This window comes from Euprymna scolopes, chromosome 25, assembly GCF_053919585.1.
Source record: "Euprymna scolopes isolate OS-2025 chromosome 25, ASM5391958v1, whole genome shotgun sequence".
In the NCBI taxonomy this organism is placed as follows: domain Eukaryota; kingdom Metazoa; phylum Mollusca; class Cephalopoda; order Sepiida; family Sepiolidae; genus Euprymna; species Euprymna scolopes.
In genome coordinates this window covers 88,214,351-88,238,150 of record NC_136506.1, presented here as the reverse complement: position 1 = coordinate 88,238,150, position 23,800 = coordinate 88,214,351, and the positions used below count along the sequence as shown (strand labels likewise).

Here is a 23,800-nt window from a genome sequence, read left to right as displayed (position 1 = left end):
AAACAAAAATATAGATGCATACATAGATAAATATAGAAAGAGGTTTGTGTTAACTATGATATTTTACGCAAATATTACGCAAGTATAAATCATGTAGAATATCTGCATGAATATAATTACACGTAATTGTTAACTAAAGATGATCATCCCATAAGAAAACCGAAAAAAATCTAATAGGGAATTAATTAAAATGAATGTTTAAAAATATGCAAATTAGCTAGATTTTTTGAAGATGAATGCAATTCCGCGACCCATATATAAGAAAGTTGTATTTTCTTTTTAAATAAACAGAAAAAAAGGTTCGCTTTTTTTTCTTCTTTGCCTTCGGGCCAAGATTTTTTCTGTTATCAAAGTGTAGTATCTGTTCCGGCAGATACTGTAATCAAGACCATATGTGGGAGCAATCAGTTTTGGTTAATGTAGGGGAAACCCTTCATACCAATTGTCTCGGGGGAACTGCCCCCCCTTACCTCACTCTCCACATTAAAAAATGGTCATGTGCCTAATTTGTTCTGTGGGGAAGCAAATAGATAACTAAACAAACAGAAAAAAGGTTCACCTTTTTTCTTCTTGGCCTTCGGGCCAAGATCTTTTTTCTGTTATCAAAGTGTAGTATCTGTTCTGGCAGATACTGCAATCAAAGTTATATGTGGGGGCTTATAAGATCACATATAAGACCATTGCTCTTGCGCAATCAGTTATTGGTCAATGTAGGGGAAACCCTTCATACCAATTGTCACTATCCAGTTCCCTCTCGGGGGAGCTCGTCCCCTCCCCCCACTCTCCACATTAAAAAACGGCCTTGTGCCTAATTTGCTCAGTGGGGAAGCAAATAAATAACTAAATAGAAAAAAGGGTTTTTAATATGAATACCAATACCAAAAATTATAAATAATTCATTAAAATATCAAGACCTTCCATTGCAGAAATGTCGAAGAATGGGCCAACCAACAACATGTCGAATTCTTTCTGGATGATCTAATTAAGAACTATATATTTATAAGGCGAGAGACCGGCTAGATTTTAGCCACTAAAATAGCTGCTAAGAAGTCAAAATTGAAAATAATGGAAGCTTGGCAGTCGTAAATCGACTAAACGTGTTACTTTTACGCGTGTGCTAATATACATTTATACCTTTAATAACGTTACTTTTTTTAATTTTTTTATATGCGTATGGACTTAGCTCAGACAGTAACGAATACTGCTGGAATTTATATGTTTTGGTTTCGATTCTAGCTGATGGCACCCAAATCCTATTTTTCTTTTTTAATTTGAAATTACTTCTATATATTGGATATAATATAATAAGCAATAGAAAATTGGCTCTTCAATAATGAATATTTATTGATGAGAAATCTACATGAATAATATTTAAGCATATTTTACGACCGGGCAATGCTAAACGGCCTGCTAGTATAAGTGAGCTTGTTCGTGTGTATATGTGCGCGCGTATGCGTGCATATGCGCACACGAACGGTCTCTAGCTGCTATTATAAGGTAGATCAGCGCTCTCCGGTCGTAAAATACACTGAAGTATGATATTTTCATTTATGCAGATTTCCTATTATTATTATTATTATTATTATTATTATTATTATTATTATTATTATTATTATTATTATTATTATTATTATTATTATTATTATTATTATTATTATTATTATTATTATTATTATTATTATTATTATTATTATTATTATTATTATTATTATTATTATTATTATTATTATTATTATTATTATTATTATTATTATTATTATTATTATTATTATTATTATTATTATTATTATTATTATTATTATTATTATTATTATTATTATTATTATTATTATTATTATTATTATTATTATTATTATTATTATTATTATTATTATTATTATTATTATTATTATTATTATTATTATTATTATTATTATTATTATTATTATTATTATTATTATTATTATTATTATTATTATTATTATTATTATTATTATTATTATTATTATTATTATTATTATTATTATTATTATTATTATTATTATTATTATTATTATTATTATTATTATTATTATTATTATTATTATTATTATTATTATTATTATTATTATTAATAATAATATTAATAATATTAATAATATTAATAATATTAATAATATTAATAATGATAATAATAATAATAATAATATACACTATATAGTATGTACAATATAATAATCAATAGACAATTGGTTCTATAATAATAAATACGAAATCAGTATTTTACGACCGCATATATGCCCGGTCGTAAAATGCGCTGAAGTATGATATTTTTATTCATGCAAATTTCGTATTTGTTATTATAGAGCCAATTATCTATTGATTAATATATTGTACCCAATATATAGTGGAACGAACCCTCTGACACTATGCAAATGACCAGACTGTGGCACGAGTGATGTCACACACACACACACACACACACACACACACACACACACACATATATATATATATATATATATATATGTGTGTGTGTGTGTGTATGTGTGTGTGTGTGTCTGTATACATTTTTGCATACTAGCGGTGGGGAGGCCGGCTTCACCCGGGCGTAAAATACACTTAATATGATATTTTAATTTGTCCATATTTCGGGCATATTATTTTTGAGTCGTGATTTCAAAGTAAAAATAAAGTATTGAGGTGCCATTAGATAGAATCGAAACTGTAGCATTCAAAGTTGATGACGTTACCACTGTACCAACGTGACACGCATATGAACAGAACAGATTAAAAATAAAAAATAAACTAAGATGAATGTTTTTTTTTTTGTTTTTTTTTCAATTTTACCCCAGCTAAAGACCCATTAAAGAACGACCCGTAAAAAATGAAATCATTCGAGGCCCCTAGTGCCGCTCTGCCACTTTTAGTTCCGGAGGAGATAAAGTTGGAAAATATGGAGACCGACATATATATATATATATATATATAATATATATATATATATATATATATATATATATATATATAGAGAGAGAGAGAGAGAGAGAGAGAGTTTCACCGCTCCTTTCTGTTTGCTAAGCCTGCAAGCTTTTGTTGAAATACGATTGCTTTTGTGTACTGGTTAATTCTTAATGTTTATATAAACACTATTTGTACCGAAGAGAGCTTAATTTTTTTTTTTTTTTTTGTAGATCTTTACACTATTTTTCATGGTAGCTAGCGAATTCCCTAACCACTGTGCCCAACCCATGATCAACGAATGCACGGAGATCATATAATTCTTCCTATGTTTGAGACGAAGAAGATTTTTGACAGTGCCAAACCGAACAAGGAATCCCGTATGCGATTCCCTAACGGAACGTCTTATCACTGTCTGTTTTTATTGATTTGCAGGGTCGAACGGTGTTGGGGGGGGGGATGGCAAGGGATATCCCATATGACGTTAACAAATGACGTTAACAAAGTCAATGGCGTGCCTACTTGTCAATCCTTCCACTCCTCACCCTTCTCTATCTCACCCCTTCTCTTTGTTTCTTATATACTATTCTTACATCCCAGTTGTCTTCGTATCCCGCTTTTGTTCGGTGTGCAACTGCGTTCGCTGTCAACCGTTACCTTTTTCACAATAAACAGAAATAAAATAAAATTAAATTAAAATATAAGAACTCACTCGTGTTAAGATTAGTGTTGGGACGATTAATAGGAATTGCGAATAGGAAAAAAAAAAAAAAAAAAAACCCGGGACTTTTGGAGGTATCGGAATCGGTATCGAAATCGGAAAAATCTATGCCTAATTTCCAATGCCGAAAAACGATTCTTTTAATTTTCTTTCTTTGAATTTGATTTTGTTTAAAGCAAAATCTTCTCCTGTTAACAGCAATGATGAAATAATTGAAATATATTGATTTTAAACTACCTGTAAAAATAAATATAGATCACCTCCCACAAGTGTATTTTTACGTTTGAGTAAAATATATGCACCTTTAACGTGTGTATGTGTGTGTGTGCGTGCGCGCGTGTGTGTGTGTGTGCGTGTGTGCGCGCGTGTGTGTGCGCGCACGCGCGCGTGTGTGTGCGTGTGCGTGTGTGTGTGTGTGTGCGCGTGTTTTACGGTAATCGAACAAAAAAAAATAACAATTTTATGGTTAAATATTTAGAGATTTATAAAGAATCGGAATTGGTAATTGTATCGGAATCGGGGAAAAATATTGCAATCGTCCCATCATTAGTCAAGATGCTGTCATTCAATCTTTGAGATAGTGTTTAGCGCTGAGGATGATAATTTAAAACGTGAGCGTGATAGACTGACAAACGGAGAACTTCTTTATATTGAAGCGTAGACGCATTTGAAAATGCTGTTCTAAACGTAAGATAACAGATAAACAACGAAAAATGTTATTTCAGACTAAAGTATGGCAGACTAACGAAAATACTATTTAAAACTGTCGAAATCATTAATTGCGACGTGACTTTATTGCGAGAAAACATTATTTTACTAAGAATTCTTTAAAAGTTTTGGTTTCGGTTTCGATTATAGCTGATGGCACTCAAACTATCTTCTTTTTTTAAAAATAATTTTACCAAGAATTCTTCATAAGTTTTGGTTTCAGTTTCGATTCAAATCATATGGATATATCTTTTTATTTTTGAAACCACAAGATTTATCTTCTATATATAGAAAAGCGAAAATGTGTGTATGTATGTATGTATGTTTGTATGTATGTATGTGTATTTGTGTGTCCGCTAAAAATGTTAATACAGGAACAGGCTTATTTAAGCCATTTTTCACGTGTTTTTTTTTTTTTGGTTTTTAGTTTTTCTGTTTTCTTTTTTGTTTTTTCGATTTTTACATTTAACATCGTTCGTTTGCCTTACGTTAGTTTTTTTTTTCGATGTTTTGATTAGCCACCCCCGCTTAAGTTTTAACGTTCGTTTTTCTGTTTTCTTTTTTTACTTCGCTTATTCTTAGCTTTTCATTAACAACCACACACACCTACAAACACTCGGGCACCGCCGGGTACCCCCCCCCTAGTAATATATAAGAATCGATAGAAGTATATTTTACGACCGGGCTACGCTGGGCATCTCTACTAGCTGAGATAAATACTTTTGCAGTTTTAAAAAAAGAGTTACAATATTATTATGGCGTCTCCATTTACACTGAACATCGACAGAATGCCAACATCAATATATTACAAATGAATGAGTCCGCTGTGGAATTTCTGCAGGTTCCGCTAGTTTACATCATTTAGATTCTTTGAACTACTGTTCCCCTCTTTAGTGTCATTTTCACAACGTTTCGATTTATGTAATCTCCGACCTTCTTCACGTGCATCTTATCGAACTCGAGGATGTTTCTATCGAACTCGGGAATCTGAAAATAATTTCGAACGGAACCGTTTATTTACTTCTCGGGGGTAGCATGTTCTCGTTCCGTCAGCCATAAATGGATAGAGGTCCTAAGTAATTTGCAATTGTATTTTTGGTCGCCCACACTGAGGATTGAACCATCAACCTTCAGAAGAATATCACTTTGCAATTGTATTTTTTTCTAACTATCCTACCCCCACCCCGCGCCACGGGTCTTTGTAGACGATAATACAATTGCGAATTACTTAGGACATCCATTCAGTCATAACTGACAGAACGAGAGAATGTTACCCTCTTGGAGAAAATTTACGTTCGAAATTCCGTGCAGATTCCCGAGTTTGACAGAAACATTCCCGAGTGAAAAAGGTCGGAGGTTACATCGACCAAAACGTCGTGAAGATGGCACTCAAGATGAGAACAGTAGTCCGAATAATTCTAATAATACGAAAGTAACATAGTTTCGGTTTCAGATATATAGATACAGTGTAACCCGGATATAAGAGATTCCACACCAGTCCCTTACAGCTCTCTTATATCTTGGTTATGCTGGGTTATGCTGTACATTAACACAGGCTCTAATTTGTGACCAGAGAAAATCTCTCTTATATCCGTTTTCTTATATGTGGGTCTCTTATATACGGGTTGCACTACAAGGAAACCAAATAATAATTAGTAGCAGGACCCAGGGAAATTCCACAGAATGAGAAGTATATTTAATAAACAAATATATTTTGATGAAGATGATATTTATTTAATTTTATTTATTTATTTATTTTATAATATTGTAATTCTTTACGCTATCCAAATAGCGCAAAAAATTACTTATTTGGACAGAAAAACCAAACACGCAACAAATATGAGCTTATTAAACATTTCTATTAAATTAGTTTCCATTGTACTTTAAATATAGAACTGACCCAATATATATATATATATATATATATATATATATATATATATATATATATATATATATATATATATATATATATATAGATTAATAAGTACTAATAAATATTCGGAAAAAAAAAAATCAAAATATTATCAATCCTTATCTAAAAGAAAAAATCCGAAATCAATAATCCATTTTCTGTGAATAAGGAATGAATTGGAAAAGAGTTTCATTACTAATACGTATGACTCATTCTATGGAATCGGTATTAATGCAGACAGAACCTCTGAGGTAAATATAAGTAATAATGTTATTTACTGCTTTCGCGGATGATACGTTAAATATATATATGACATATTACAGCGAATGATGTCATAAGAAGACGTAATAACACGGTATATCTACGTCATGCCTATAAAAAATTGTTTCCTTGCAATACCGATTCTCTGATGTGTACAGGTTAGTAGGCGACTTGTAAGCGCTTGCACGATCGTAAATATGTCCTAATATACATATGTACATTAAAACATATGGAGATATTGCGAAATCATTTGCACACTTGCTGCTAAGTACCTACTTATCTATATATCTATCTATCGATCACTTTTTTTCTCTATCTACGCATAAATCCGTGCACAATATTTAGCGATCAATGAGTTAATAATCACTTAAGCTCAATATTGGTAGATCCATAGTTCTGTTTTACATTATAGCCTTACAGCGTGACTTCTTTTATGCCAACAAATGTACGAACTCATACATACATGCACAGCACAGCACAACACTCGCGCATATGCACGCACGCACGCACACACACACACACACACACACACACACACACACACACACACACACACACACACACACACGCACACACACGTGTGAAAGTTCATTAGGTTTGTAGTTTTAGACAAACATATATATATATATGTGCATATATATAAATTTTATGTATTTTTAGAAGTCCACACACACACACATACACACACACATATGAATTGTGCGTATTAAGTTCCATTTAAACACACGCTATTAAAAATGACAGAAATCTACTGTTTAATTATGTAATTTTGATTTTTATGATTTTTTTAGCATAAAAAAAAAACTTTACCAAAATCGAGAAAATAAAAACGCATAATTAAGCAGAATATTTCTGTAATTTTTAACAATGTTTGCTTAAATACATATGCATACGTACGTATGAATGCATGTGTGTATGTGTGTGTATGTGTGGCGTACCACCTATTGTATTCTGTTTTTTAAATCAGAGATTTTGAGAAAGTCTTAAAATAGACGAAATTTTTGGATTTTCCTTTTTTATCGTATAAATTTAAATCCATTTCTGGACTAAAATACTGAATTTCTTCACATTTAACAAATGAAAATTACTGTTATGGAAAATGTAAGGCATGGCCCTAAAAGATGTCCTCAAATACCGTACGCATGGAGCATATATCGTTTTTGGTCAGATACATTTTTTCTTAGATACTAGTGGGGGTACATGTTATCGTAAGGGTATAGAACAACCCAAACCTAAAAAATAAAAAAAATAGCAGAAAAAAATACAGTAAAACTCCTTTAATTTGATCTTCCTCTAAAGTTGGACTTTCTCTCATTTGGACTTTCTCTCATTTGGACTTCTTCTAAACTTGGACTTTCTCTAAACTTGAACTGTCTACTCATTGAAATTGTATTAGCATATTTGATGCGGAGTTGCAGTAAAACTGTTTACATGGTTTAATCAGATATTGCGCAGAAATGTTAATATTGATACTATGTAATTAATGTAGATTAGCTATTGATAATTAATTTACACTAACTGTAAAATTTTTTTCAGATTGCTATATTTAAAATAGTGTAAAACAACCCATCACAATGGCTTGCAACTCTAAAATCAGAGAATACATCTGGTCTAGAAAAGATTCTTGAAACCAAACGGTTACCGACCAACCACGCTGTTCTTAAATCACTTAATGCAAATGATGTTGAAATGTGGGTGCAACAAGATAAGGAAACTACTGATTTATATCCTTAAGGCAGTAATGGTGATGAAAATAGCGACAGCTCCCATTCTTTTGACCCTAATGTAAACAACCAAGAACACTCTGATGAAGCAATATCATGGGATGATGCAGAAAAGTCTACGGAGACGGTTATAAAATTTCTAGAAAAAAGTTCTTACTTTAGTAACAACTATGTTTTGCAAGCAATGTAACTCCGAAGAGATATAATCATAAAGAAGCTACAGAACCAAGAAATTGTAGATTTTCGTGATCGCTTACGGAATACTATGTCAGCGCCCGAGAGCTCAATCGATGAAAATAGAAACTGCAATGAGACTCATATAAATAAAAAACAAAAAACAAAAAAAAACTGTATTTTACATAAATGTATGATTTCTGTGTGTAATAACTACCTAACAAGTAAGAGTAGATTTAATATATTTTCAATGTTTTTGTTCCTGGTAATACTATTTAACAATTTTTACTTGCAATATATCGTAAACTCAACTTAATATATACTTGAAGTATCATATCAATGAATTTCATTTACTATTTCTTAATTCTTAGAAAACAAAAGTTAACTGCAGCACATTTTTTTATCACGGAACTTGAACAGCATCCTCTGATTTGAACGAAGCAGATGTTCAAATTATAGGAGTTATACTGTAATTAGCCGCAGTAGCCAGGCTCGAACCTGTAACAGTAAGAAAAAAAGGAGGTGAAAAAGGCAAACGGTTTAGTCGTCTAACCTATGCGACTTGTGACGTCACTAGCCTTCAACATAAGGTTTTTTTTATACGTACGTTGAGATTGCCCGGTCGTAAAAAAATGGGAAGGGCAGTAAGTTGCCCGATTATATAATTCGCTTCTAAATAAAAAAAAAAAAATATGTGACGACGGAGGCAAAAACCAGAAGCGAAACCGAAAGAAAAATATTGTAAGCAAAAAAAAAAAAAAAAAAAAGCATGGCTATTGAGCAACCAAAATCCCTATAAAAAATAAATACCCGTGTGAGCTCCCACCCACCCCAAAATAGTCGCAATAGCCAAGCTCAAACCTGCAACATTAAAAGGAAAAGGATGTGAAAAAAAGGTAAGCATTTAGTCGTCTCGGCCACACGACTTGTGACGTCACGGGCGTTCAAAACAACATCTTTTACGTACGTGGATGTCGCGGGGTGTGAATGACTTTGACAAAAAAGTTATCCCTCCTTCTGAAAAACGCCCACGTTGACGGTCAAAGAATGAATGTTTTGGCCAATTTGGGGATATTTGTCGGCCGAGAGACTGAGCTTCAGGATATCTAGAACCAAGTAAGAGATACAGATCAACCTACTACCAAGAATAAAAACAGATGTATATTGATATTGTTTAATTCCCCTTATAATAAACATATTCTTAGTAACGTTCCCTATGAATTCTACAATATTTTAGAGAAAAAATCCCCAAGATAACAGGAGGATAAAATCGTTATATATAATTTGATTAGCATCTACAACCTCTAAGAACTCAGCATCATCCACTATAGGTTCAAATAAAGCCAGATTGTAACAAATTGCAACAACAGTACACAAACTTCTGCCCCCATAAATACTTGAACAGAAACGCAGTGTATTTGTAGACATGCGTTTCATGGGAAATGCTAGCTTCGAATACATCTATTATATCTATAAAAGTGAAATTGTCTCTGTGTGTCTGTCTGTATGTGTACATTTCCCTCCCAAACTATTCTGTCAATTTTCAGTCTGCAAACTCGAGATTTGACATTAAGGATATTAATTTAAGAAAATCTTTTAACTCGGTTTCGCCCAGAAATTTGACTGTCAAGGGGCCAAAGTTCAACGATTTGATTTTTGAAAACTCTACCAATTTTGGATCTAAACACTTCACATTTTAGATGTATGTTACTTGGACATGGATAAAACTTTTTAATTTTATTTGAGCCTAAAACAATGAATGTTAGCGGTCAAAATTGGGGTCAAAGTTAAAAAAAATTGACCTCTTCTGTCTCTACCAAACTATTCAACCAATTTTAGTCTAAACATTTGAAATTTTACATAAAGTGTATTCAAACATAGGGCAAGCTTTTTAGTCGGGTTTTGGCCGAAAATTTGGCTGCCAAGGGGTAAAAGTTAAAAAATTATACCTTTGTGGTTTATAGCAAACTATTCAGCCAATTTTGGGTCTAAACATTTAAAATTTTACATAAAGGATATTCAGACATGCAGCAAACTTTTAAAGCAGTTTTGGGGCGAAAATTATGCTGCCAAGAGGTCAAAGTTGAAAGAGTTGATCTTTGTAGACACTTGAAATTTAAGCTGTAGGTTACCTGGATATGAGTCAAACTTTTTAATATATATATGCATATGCATATCAAATTATGAACAGTACATAGGGACCGAGCAAAGCTGGGCTGAACTGCTAGTATATATATATATATATATATATATATATATATATATATATATATATATATATATGTAAATGTAATGTATAATGTAGTAATAAGAAATGACACTCAATTTTATGTTGGGTCCACGGTTTGCAGTTTCAAAGACAGATATAACAATCTTGTGTGGTCATTAAAATCTAAGCGTAGTTCTGTACCCCAAAATACCGCAATAAGTATAATTCAATTCATCCATATGAAGTAGAGTTTATAGATACGTACCAAATAAATGAAAAACAATCGTACGACATGGTGACGTCCAAAGATAACCTCATTAATATAATGTATGAAATTTTTCAAAACTGTTTGCACCGAAATAGGTATATTCTATATTTCTTTAAATCAAAGGAAATATTACTAATAACAGTGGAAATTAATTAAATTCACGCAATAAAGTAATTATTACTAAAGATAATTTAAGAAAGTATATATTCAATGCAGAGTAACATCAAATCATTTATCCCGTCGTGTCGATAAATTGACCATCACGATATAGTATAACTAATTTCACTAGCTATAGTAAAATTCTTTTGTTTATCACAGGAATTTTAGGCATTTCAGAGATAGGGATTTTAATTGATTAACCTTCAACTCAAAATAATTGACGAACAAAGAGTTGGTTATAATACAAACTTTATTAACTCGTAAAATACTAAGAAGGGATAACTAACACTGGACAGAAACGTTTCTGAATTTTTAAAATGAGGATTCGTTATTTGTATTATTTGAATTAATCGGACTACTGTTCTCGTCTCGAGTGTCATTTACACAACGTTTCGGGCGATGTAACCTCCGACTTTCTTAAGATGTATCTTGTTGAACTCGGGAATTTAGGAGGAATTTTGAACGGAATCCCTTATATACTTCACGGGGGTAGCATACTCTTATTCCGTCAGCCATGACTGGATAGAGGTCCTAAGTAATTCCCAACCTTCAGGAGAATATCACTTTTACAATTGATTTTTCCAGGTACTCTAACCACTGCGCTGTGGTCTTGGATATGACCTTAAACTATATCCGATGGTAAGGCCCCAGCTTGCGGGCTTTGGGGAGTGTGGAGCCACCCTTTAATTGCCATTTCTTCCAGGTCCATTTTGCCCCGGACTGGTAGTATCTGTTAGGATCCCAACTATGGGTTAAATATAAACCGACTTTAAAAAAACAAAACAAATATACTCTAGAGAGAGGGAAAGAGTGAAGAGCCGAGAGAGAGAGAGAGAGAGAGAGAGAGAGAGAGAGAGAGAGAGAGAGAGAGAGAGAGAGAGAGAGAGTCAGAAACAGCTGCTGGCACCAAACCTTGGAAGCGAAGGTTAGAGAGAAAAGCCATGTAAAGAAACTTTGAATTCCTCGAGCGAAATCAGGACCGGTCATGAAATAAAGGATGTCATCATGTGTTTTTAGTATCTGCGCCTCGTGTTGTTATTCAACAGAAAAGGTATTGTCCATTTATGTTATAAGAACCTTGATAAAATCATCATCTAAAAAATATGTGTTAGAAAGTATATGTGTCAAAGTATAAATGTTATAAAAACACTCCCGTTCAAAGTATAAATGTCAAACTCTCGGTCTATCTATCTATATATCAAATCTCCTCTCATTGTGTATTACATGCCGTTGGCTATTGTCGTAACATGTACATTGTCTCTATATCTCTTCAATGTCTCTTTATATATAAGACCTGTCTCTATCTCTACAAACAAGAACACTAAATAGGAACTCACGTAACATACGCGCATATTGGTACATCATCAATAATACCACCCACAATGCAACACTTAGTTACTCCTAACTGGGTGTCCGAAACATGCTCATCACCGTGTAGCGACATATAAATGCTTATGTAAAACAAATAAAAAGTATATATATATATGTGTGTGTGTGTGTGTGTGTGTGTGTGTGTGTGTGTGGTGCACGCGCATGCACGTGTGTTTAAATATAATTAAGAGTAAAAATATCAATATGATCTTTATATTAGAACCTACCGATATGATAGAAAGCTCATTATACTAAATACAGTAAATAAATAGATAGATGAATAAATAAATAAATAAAAACACAAGAAAAAAAATGATAAAAATACAAGTTAAATAATACAATACTTATTGAATCATCCAAAGTTTAAACAACAAATTATAATAACGAAAATATCCTTATAGCATGGATAGGCCCTTTTCATTAATAATAATAAAAAAAAAGTGTACTATTGTTTGGCACAAATTACAATTATGAATTTACGCAACAAACAATAATTAAATTACCCAATTAAAAACAGCGTTAAATATATTGTAATTGAAAACAAACAACCAATAAGTTGAAAACTGAAAACGACGATTAAAATCTGATTAAATTATGAATTTTGTAAATTATAAAACTTGTTCTTACAAAACTAAAATGACAAAAGCTAGTAATGAAATATGAACAAAGCTATTTTATTGTCCACCATCATACGCCCAAATGTAGCGTGTAATAGTGACTTTCGAAGTGCCTTTTTATCAGTGATAGCACCAACAACGGTGACGTCAGCAAATCTATGCAACTCAATGAATAGGCCTTCTATTTACGAGAGTTCTGTCCTTATGGGTCACTTAGATGGAGGCACGTATATATCTATATATATATAAAAGTGAACGTGTCTGTGTATCTGTGTGTCTCTGTATCTGTGTATATGTGTGTCTGTGTGTCTGTGTACATTTCCCTACGCAATAACTCTGTCAATTTTTAGTCTACAGACTCGAAATTTGATATACAGGGTACTGAGATTTGGGAAAATCGATGTGATCGGTTTTTGGCCAGAAATTTAGCGATTATGGGGTCAAAGTTCAACGATGTGACCTTTGAGAACTCTACCAAACTCCTCCGACAATTTTGGGTATACGCACTTGAAATTTTAGATAGAGGTTCCTTGGACATGGATCTAACTGAATAACTTGATTGGAGCCAAAAACAATAAATGTTAAGGGGTCATAATAGGAGCCAAAGTTAAAAAAAAAATGACCTCTGCGGTCTCTTCCAAATTACTCAGACAATTTCTGGTCTAAATATTTCAAATTTTACATAAAGGGTATTCAGAGATAGGGCAAGCTTTTTCATTAGTTTGGGTCGAAAATTTTTATTACAAATATATAAATGTCTGTATGTATGTCTGTTTGTATGTCTGCCTTAAACTTTCAATAGAGGCGACGGATTTTACCAAGATCAGTATCGTTTTAAAGTTCGATCTTTCATACGACGAATATCGAAAAATTTGCTGAAAACATTAATATCTTCCCCTTCAACTAGGCACTTTTCTACAGGGGGGGGGAGCACTTTTTTCGCCGATATTTTTAAAAGTAATCCTCCCCTTTAGATTGTCTAGTCTTACTTTTAAAAAATGTCGCTTCCGGTATGGCGGTGGTCGTGACAGCATAAACGTTAGGTTTTACGCCGTTCTTTTCCTCCTTTGCAGTACGGGTTCAATCATGCCTTCCTACTACCACTTTTTTTTTTTTTGCTCAACATACACATCCAATCAACTGGACAACGCCGGTCGCCCATGCTAGTATATATATATATATATATATATATATATATATATATATATATATATATATATATATATATAATACGTTATTATATAATACGTTATAAAATATATATAGCTTAAGCCTGATGAATCCTAGCATGAATGAAACGCGGAATATTCTGTCTAGCTTAATTGCCATATATATATTTTATAACTTATTACCTAGCTCTACATACGTATTGAGCACTGTTAAAGTAAATACTTAAAGTTTACGCATACATTTATACTTTCGTATATTAATTTTATGTGATTAAATGAAGTAGTCATATATATATATATATATATATATATATATATATATATATATATATATATATATATATACACGCGGCTTTCTGTGACAATATGGGTTTGAATATCAGTGTATGGTCTAATTTTTATTTAGTCTGACGGCTAATAAAGAGATGATATCCAAACACCTATTGTGTCAAAAATCGCCGACACGAGTGCTTAATCGCCTGTCGTTTCATAGAAATTATGGAAATCCAACTTGTATTAATTGAAGAAAAAGTCACGCTCAGTATTTGTTAGCCATACGGACTGAATTTTCAGTGTTTTCGTATAACCGCAGGTACTGATGGACGACAAAACTAATGCAATTTAAAAACACTAATGTATTGATAATAAAGCATGTGCTTTTACATACGTAATTGAACACCCTGTCCATTTCTCCGATACAAAACGCACAACATTATCCTGCTTCCATATCTTTTGTTTGTATTTACGCACACGCGCGCATAAATTGGTGATACTTCCGACGACCGGTGGTACCATGTAACTGCAATTAAGGATTAAGCTTAAATGGATTTGTTTACCGTTTAGTATTAATTTGCGTTCGGATTTCGAATCTAGAAGTAGATTTTTAGCATAGGAGTCGCTCTTTATATTTTTTTTTCTCCGAGCTGGAAACTTTTACGAAACCCATTAGGAATGAAAAACAAAATCAAACCAAATAAATAAAGAAAATATAAACATCAAGACAGAGAAAGGTTTTAGTTCTCTCCCACTGTAAAGAATTTAGACACCAGGGTCGGAAAGTGGGATAGAGAAGTCAGCGCCTCAGAGGAGGGGCAATCTGATATGAAAAAAGTGCCTGGGCAGCCCCGTCGGCATTTCCGGCAAAGGCGCCTTAGGCGATTAGTAATAAACTAACCCCTTCCCAAAGAGAGAAGGCAAGGCCTAGGAGGGCGAACCTCCTAGAACTGCACAAAACTAAACTCCCATCGCAAAATCAACAGGGACCGGATCATTATAGGAATGGTCTAATCTCTTGATTTGGAGGGACGAGGATACAGACAGAGAAACACAGACAGATAAATACGCAAATTTTCACACCACATACACGATTGTACATATACATATACACACACATACATATGTATATATACACATACGTATATATATATATATATATATATATATATATATATATATATATATATATATATATAAAACTGAACGTCTGTGTGTGTGTCTGGTCACGAATAGGCTCCTATATGGTTGCCTATTATAGAAAACTGATCACATATAATGATAGAAGATGTATCGAGACACAGGGATGGGTACGTTTGATCTGGCATAATGATGATTCATTAAAATTGTGGGGTCTGTGTACACGCCTAGTCCACAAAGTATGGAAATAAAAAATTTAAAAATTAAAAAAAAAAAAACGTTTTTACAAGTGTTTTTGATATAGATGTACATAAGAATACTTTGATAAGTATGTTTTAACTTAAATAGGGATGGTATAATAAAATTGTGGGGTCTGCGTTCGCGCCCGACCTCCATAGAATGGAAATAGGCACAAGCTTTAATAAAGACTTTTCATGTCTATCTTTGATAATTATGTTTCAGTTTGAAGAAATATGGTATAATAAAATTATGGGGTATTCGTTCGCGCCTGACCTCCATAGAATGGAAATATGTTACAAAGTTTAACAAGGTTTTTTTTTTTATATAGATCCACAGAATATTGTGATAAGTGTCTTAGTGTGAACAGGTATGGTATGATAAATTATGGGGTTTATCTATTTTATTTTTACTTTCATCATATTTTGCTTTGGTTTTGATACCCCCAAATTCGAAGCTATCTCTTTACAACCCTTCCTTTTCATAACCTATCATACTTTCATAAATCAGAGTCCATTTTTTGTAGGCTGTTTTTGAACCCAGTCAACGACGGGTACTTTTGCTAGTATATATATATATATACATATATGCATGTGTGTATATATATATATATATATATGTGTGTGTGTGTCTGTGCGCGCGCATTTAGGCAATGTTTTTTTCATTAAGATAAATGTTATTTAGATTTTTTTTGTGCCTTCTGGGGATTTGTTTATCAAAACGAAAAATAAAAAGAAGCAAGCAAAAATCCTTCAGTATCATTAAAACAAGATAAAATATACGTTATATCATGAACATTAAATCCCGCGTAGACAGGATGTATGAAAAAAAGATGCAAAAAAAAAAAAATGTTTATTTTTCCTTTCGTCTTTTTAACATACATAAACACACATGTCCATACATATACACACATAGACACACGTACAGACACATGGACACGCGCAAACCGTGCACAGACATAGGCATGCAAACACAAATACCCCCCCCGTACATACTCCCTCCACCCTCCATATATATATATATATATATATATATATATATGTGTGTGTGTGTGTGTGTGTGTGTGTCTGTGTGTGTATATGTATATATATATATGTGTGTGTGTGTGTCTGTGTGTGTATATGTATATATATATATATATATGTGTGTGTGTGTGTGTGTATGTGTATGCATGTATATATATATATATATATATATATATATATATATATATATATATATATATATATATATATATATATATATATATGCGCAGTGTGCAGGGGGCAGGGCAATTGTTGTTAATCGGAGAGTATTTCTTATAAAATGAAAGTGAAACTTACGTACCCGTATTTTTTTTTCGCCGACCGATAAAAGCGTCGGGTTTTCCTGGCCGAGGAGAGTAAACAGAAAATAACAGCGCTTTAAAAATGGCTATGCATGCCTCTTCGGCGCAGGGAAGGATACAGTGATAATTGAAGGAGAAAAAAGAAAGAGAGAGAGAGAGAGAGAGAGAGAAAAAGGAAGAGAGAGAGACAAAGGAAGAGAGAGGGGGGGAGTGAAACGCGAAACAATTCTTCTAGTGACGATTTTCATGCGTGGAAGGCGTTGTCATGATGTGGTTCAGCACGGCTGCTACTTTTGGAGGAAACTCCCGCGTTTAATTATGCCGGCGTCACTGGAATGGAGAGAAAAGATAAGAAAAGAAAAGAAGTGAAGAGAAAAGAAAAAGAAGAAGAAAAAAAAACAATAAGAAGTAGAAAAAAAGAAAACAGAAGAAAAGGAAAAGGAATAGAAGAAGAAAAAGAAAAAAAGAAGAAAAAGAAAGAATACAGAAGTGAACTAAAAGGAAATGAAGAAAAAAATTAAAAAAAGAAGAAACTAGAAAAAGGTAGATGAATGAAAAGGATGTTGAAGAAAAGGGGAACTAAAAACAAAACAAGAAAGAAGTAGAATACGAAAAGAAGAAAACAAAAAAGAAGAAAAGAACTAAATACGCAGAAAAAAGGAAAAAAGGAGGAAAGAAAAAAAATAAGTTAGCTAAGAAAAAAGATAAGGAAAAAGAAGAAGAAGAAGAAGAAGAAGAAGAGGAAAAAGACGAAGAGAAAGAAGAACAAAAAGAAAAAGAAGAAAAAAGAAGATGAAGAAGAAGAAAAAGGAGAAAAAGAAGAAGAAGAAGAAGAAGAAGAAGAAAAGAACACGAAGAAGAAGAAAAAAGAACTAAAATGAGGAGGAGGAGAAGAAAAACAAGAAGAAAAAGAAGAAAAATGCGAAGAAGAGAAAGAAGAAGAAAAAAGAAAAAGAAGGATAAGAATGAGAAAAAGAAAAGAAAAAGAAGAAATAGAAAGAGAAGAAGAAAAAAGAAAAAGAAGAAAGAGAAGAAAAAGGAAAAGAAGAAGAAAAAAGAACAAACAAAGTAAAGAAAAGAAATGGGAAAGAAAACCAACTATTCAAATGTACACTGACCGAAGAAAAGAAAGATCTATGATATAAATGCACCCCCTCTGTCTATCACTCTACGCTTGGGATGCAATTTAAAACAAACCCCTATTCCAAGATCAAACACAATGTTATGCGAGTAAAATTTTACAAGGACTCTAACAGTGGCATTCATGATGTAATAAGTGGTTTTCCATTAATAGAGTTGGGTCTTCGTTCGCACCGTACATCCATAAAAAAGCACAGTCAACACTTTACGTATTTATAACATGCAAACCTCCACACACCCGGGTTACGCCGGGTACCCCCGCTAGTCTGTAATATAAATATCACCTGTCAACTTAAATGTATGTATGTCTGCCTAAAACTTTCGAGAGAGGCAACGGATTTTCACGAGATCGGTATCGTTTTGAAAACCGACCCTTTGGACGACAAATATCGAAAAATTAGCTATAAACATTAATTTCTTCACCCTCAACTGGGCACTTTTCTACAGGGGGGGGGGGCTTTTTTCAACGATATTTCATCGTTCATATGCTGTTAAGTGTGAATATGTGTGTGACATGTCTTTGAACATACCTTCTGCCATTTCGTTGGTCCATCTGGAAATTCTCGTCTGGGAGGGAGACTTGATACCTGTTTTTGGGGACGAAGATTTATTTCACTCCAAGACAAGAAATTGGTTCTATAGTTTTTTTTTATTCACCTTCCAGTTTGTTCGCAGAAGATTGGAAAGTGAATTTGGCCTGTGTTGTTTCTTTTTCTAGGTCATATTTCTACCACGTCAGCATTTGTCCCCACCCCAGCGAAGGGGAGGAGACAACGGCGAAGCCGTCTGCTCTCTTCCAAGTCTCAACCAAATCTCCACGATTCAGCTAACCTGACCACGTGACTCACACGCAATCCAATCAGCTGATCTTGACTTCCGGTCAACGTGTCTACACTATAATTCACACCCCCCTTTCTCTCTCTCTCGCTCTCTCTCTCTCTCTCTCTCTCTGTCTATCCATTCTCTAACACATATATGAGAGTAAAAGCTTCCCTGCTTTTCTTTATTCATGATTAATCAACAATTAAATATCTCTGCAAGAAATGCAAAACCATAACGTGATCTTCCTTGACCGGGATAGACATGCCACTGGGACCTGCTTGTGAATTCGATATTCCTTAGAGACTTTCTCCTTTGAGGGAAACCAGATTAATCCACTTAGGGCGAGTGCTGCTTTTAAAAACAAATCCATCGACAGACTTTTTGGTTTTACTAGAGAGAGAGAAAGAGAAAGAGAAAGAGAGAAAAGAGGTGGGGGCAAGAGAGAGAGAGAGAGGGAGAGGGAGAGAGAGAGAACGGGTGATAGAGAAAGAGAGAGGAGAAAAAAGATGGGACAGGGAACTTCTAAATATAAAGGTAAAAGCTCCTCCGTTTTTCTTTATTCACTAATCAAAAATGAAATATTGACAGGACTAAATATTAAAATATTAAATTCAATCGAAAATACAGTATTTTTTTAAAATTTGAAACATAACGTAATAATTGCTCATGTTAAGTCTTGAGCCATTATGTTGAACAAAGATGGTGGTAGTAAATCAAATCGGCGAAGAATCAATGCAGTCATGATCTCGAGTTGAATAATTCTTAAGAACAAAGATGGTGGTAAGGAATCAATGTAGTCCGAATCAGCAGTAGTTCAGTCGTTTCAAAACGGAGACTGACAGCGAACTCCCTTGCATCCAAAATTCGATATTTGTATAATGAGGTTGGAGGCTTCTCATTGGTTCCTAGTTATAAATAAGATCGTCCAAACTTTTGTAGTCATACACTCATTATCGATAAAAAAAAAAATTATTTTTACCCTTTTTTGATATAATGAAAAAAGTCCTTTAGGACTCAGTTTGGTTTGATAGTGTAAAAAATGAAAAATATATATTTATTTATTTTTTTGTTTTATTTATTTTTTGTTTTATTTATTTTTCGAATTTATCTTTATTCTCATTTGTCAAAAAATTATATAAATACAGTAGCGTCCAAAACTAAGGGACAAAATTTTAAAACCTAATATTTGTTAGAAATAACAACTGTGAAAAGCTGAAATTTTGACAACTGGTAGTCGTTATCATTCATAATAACATACTAAAAATTGACTCATTTGCAAAGGATAGAAAAAGAATTATAACAATTATTTATTTATTTTCAAAATTGGAAAGTTACTGCTAAACTTTGATAATATCGTTTGTTATTTAGCTTGCCATTATACTTCATTTAAAGTCGTGAAATAAACAGAATGGTGTAAATTAATGAGAGAAAGAGGGGGATAAAGGAGAAAAGAAAGAGGGTCGTTATGATATCATAACGTGTGTGTGTGTGTGAGAGAGAGAGAGAGAGAGAGAGAGAAAGAGAGAGAATGGAAAGAGAAGAGTGACAAAACAGAAAGAAAGAAAGAGAGAGAGAGAGAGAGGGAAGGGGGTATATTATGACATGACATTGAGAGAGAGAGAGAGAGAGAGAGAGAAACGTGGGGAAAGAGAGAGTGATAAGCGGTGGTGTCATGAATAAAGAGATAGAGGGTGTACCATAATATTGTGATGTGATTCCTGGCCTCGGTATGGCCATTTTTGGACGACGATAACTTTTTGGGGTATTACCAAGAACCACGCTAACAACTTATATGAACTGAGTATGGAAGAAGAAAGAATATATATAGACGTGCTCTCTCTCCCTCTCTCTCTCTCTCTCTCTCTCTCTCTCTCTCTCGCTTTGACGGAATGGTCATTACTAGGGCTATGACAAGAGAATATTATTTTCATTATTTTGACTCTCGAGTATATATCAATTAATATCTTATATATTATATATAGAGTGATATGGTTCTCGATTGATTAACTGTATCTAACTGAGTTGGAAATATACTTAAGAGTCAAAACAATGAAAAGAATATAGCCCTAGTCATAACCGATCAGCCATGGCACTCTTCACGAAGCATCGCTATGGACTCTGGTTCTGCGCCATTCTGAGCAACTCAGCCATGCTAATGCCCACAATGTCCTTCATGTTGTCTGACATTCTTGCTTTTGGTCTTCCATGTCCTCTTTTGTCAGGAGTTGTACCAAAAAGCAGATCTTTTGCTAAACCATCTTTTCTGGCCACATGTCCCAAAAATCGCAATTTCCTGTCATTGATGTTTTGTTACAAGAAAGGCCCCCTTTTCTTGTAAGTAAGAAAAACATTAAATGAGATTAGATAGACCGAGATTCGAACCTTGTAAGCAAGGTTCAGAAATAGGGTCAGAAATGGAATGTAGAATTTCGATTGTTCAGTTTTCACATAAAATAGTTTAGATATGTTGATTGTTCAATTTTTTTTATGAAAACTGAATTAAAATAAGGTCAGTTAGAAGAACGAACAATAGAAAATTAAAAACATATTGAAAAAATGTTAGGTCGAAAAATAGGTTAGTAAGAATTCTTGTCTGCAGACATGTGCAAAGCACGCATGTTCAGGTCACGTGGGACATGCACGTTTTTGGACATGCGTATGACGTCATGGCAGAAATGAATTCTCAATATAGGAGCTAGAGAGGAAGATGAGTTAGACAGAGACGGGAAGACAGAGTTAGACTGAGAGAGACGAAGTCCAGAGTCGAGTCCGGATCGAATCAGAGGAGGGTCTCTCTTTGGAAGCGAGGGAGGAAGTTTTAATCATGTAGTCAATTTTGAATTCTTGGAAGCCAACATCATTTCGACCGGTCGAATGGAATAAAAGAACACATCATATTTTGTAACTGCGTCTTGTGTCATCTTTCTGCCAAATTGAAGGTAATGTGTAATAATCTTTAGATGAACATTGTCTCCCTCATCGTTATAATGAAGTTTGTGTATAATTCATCTAAGAAATGTGTCCTCCTTTCCATCTAAGTAATGACTGTCCCCTCCTGTGTCATAAGAACTGATAACCCTCCTCTCTAAATATATGTTATAAGAACCACAGACAGTAAAATGTATAAATGTGTCTTCTTCCCCTCATCAATATGTACCCTGTCTCTCTCTAAAAAGACCCTACCTATGCAACAGTTGTCCAGTAGTCTTCGGCATGGTACAATATTGTCCAGAACCTATTCCTCCACACAGCCTACACAAAGAAGTCTAAGGTAGCGCCACAATTTAAAAGCAGCAGTTTTCCTCTTTCTTCAACACCCAACATTCTGCTCCCTATGTTGCTATTAAGAATAACAAAGCTTGCAGAAAATGTGATAAAGACGTGCACGCATCAAATGACACATTGAGGAATATTGGGGTCACCAGTTAGTAAATGCCTTCTAAAACAAAAAAAAAAGTTTTTATATCGAAAAAATTAAGTAAAACGAAATTTTAAGAACAAAACATTTTCATATCTACACTTTTATAAACATATAAAAGTTATTTTCACTAAATGTTCATTAAAGCAAACACCTGTTTGGTAAATGAAGTTGAATATGCAGTCACAGTATGAACAAAATGTTCATACTGTGAGTAATATGCTTATGTAATACATGTATGTGAGTATTTAGCAGAATGGCATTGTGTATGTATGTGCGTTGGTTTACCTTGTTCTTGTTAGTACGTGTAATACTGTGAGTAGCAATTCGTTTCTGTTCCGGAGTTGAGTGTACGTTCATGTATTATTCAGTCCGGCTGGTAAAATCTCTTTCCCATTTTTGGTTATTTATTTCATCGCTTTATAGATGTTTCTAAGTCCGTGTCGACTTATTACTTTGACATAGATTCATTATTTTGGGGGTTTCAAATACTTTGAATTAAAGCGTTCATGTAAAAACTAACTTGCCTTTAGAAATGAAGAGGAAAACGAATTCAAATGAAGCGGATAAAGAAAGAGCGTAGCGATAAGAGTCATCTGCTTTTTAGCGTTCGTCGGAATCGCGTTTGAATCTTACTACAACGTTCCAATGAGCGAGAAAGAGAGAGAGAGAGGGGGAGTGAAAGAGAGAGAAAGAAAGAGAGAGGGGGACAAAGAGAAGAGAAAGAGAATGAGAGAGTGTCTATTATAACATCACAATGGAAGATAAAGAAAATATGAGAAAATAGGGTTGTGACAACAGCATATTCTTTCATCGTTTTGACTCTTGAGTATATATCCGTTAATATCTTATATGTTTTTTATATAGACCGATGTGGTTCTCAGTTGATTGACTGTGTCTTATTGTGTCGGATATATACTCGAGAGTGAAAAGAATGAAAAGAATATTCTGTTGTCACATACCAATGAGAGGGAAAAGGTGAGAGAACGGGGGCAAACAAAGAAAAGGAAAAATATGACAATCAAACAATGAAAAAAACAGGGAAATGAGAAAGAAAGAGAGAGAGAGAGAGAGAGAGAGAAAGAGGGAGAGAGAGAGAGAGGTTAGAGAAAAGTGGAAAAATTGGAGACTAGGGCTGTAGCAACAGAATATTCTTTTCATTCTTTTGACTCTCTAGTATATATCCGACACAGTTAGACATACTTAATCAACCGAAACCACACCCGTC

General features: G+C 33.5%; 1 protein-coding gene across 3 annotated transcripts in view; it reads right to left on the bottom strand.

The window, feature by feature from the left end:
• Positions 1-23,800, bottom strand: part of LOC145247493 (uncharacterized) — a 263,190-nt gene that overhangs the window by 57,461 nt on the left and 181,929 nt on the right. Inside the window, exon 1 of one of the 3 annotated variants that reach the window (XM_080109306.1) lies at positions 17,188-17,457. The exons of 1 other annotated variant lie outside the window; for it this stretch is intronic. The gene's annotated coding sequence lies outside the window, so the exon portion shown is untranslated. Of the gene's footprint in view, positions 1-17,187; positions 17,458-23,800 lie in introns of those variants that run through there. One more of the 3 variants, XM_080109304.1, reaches the window with a different exon arrangement.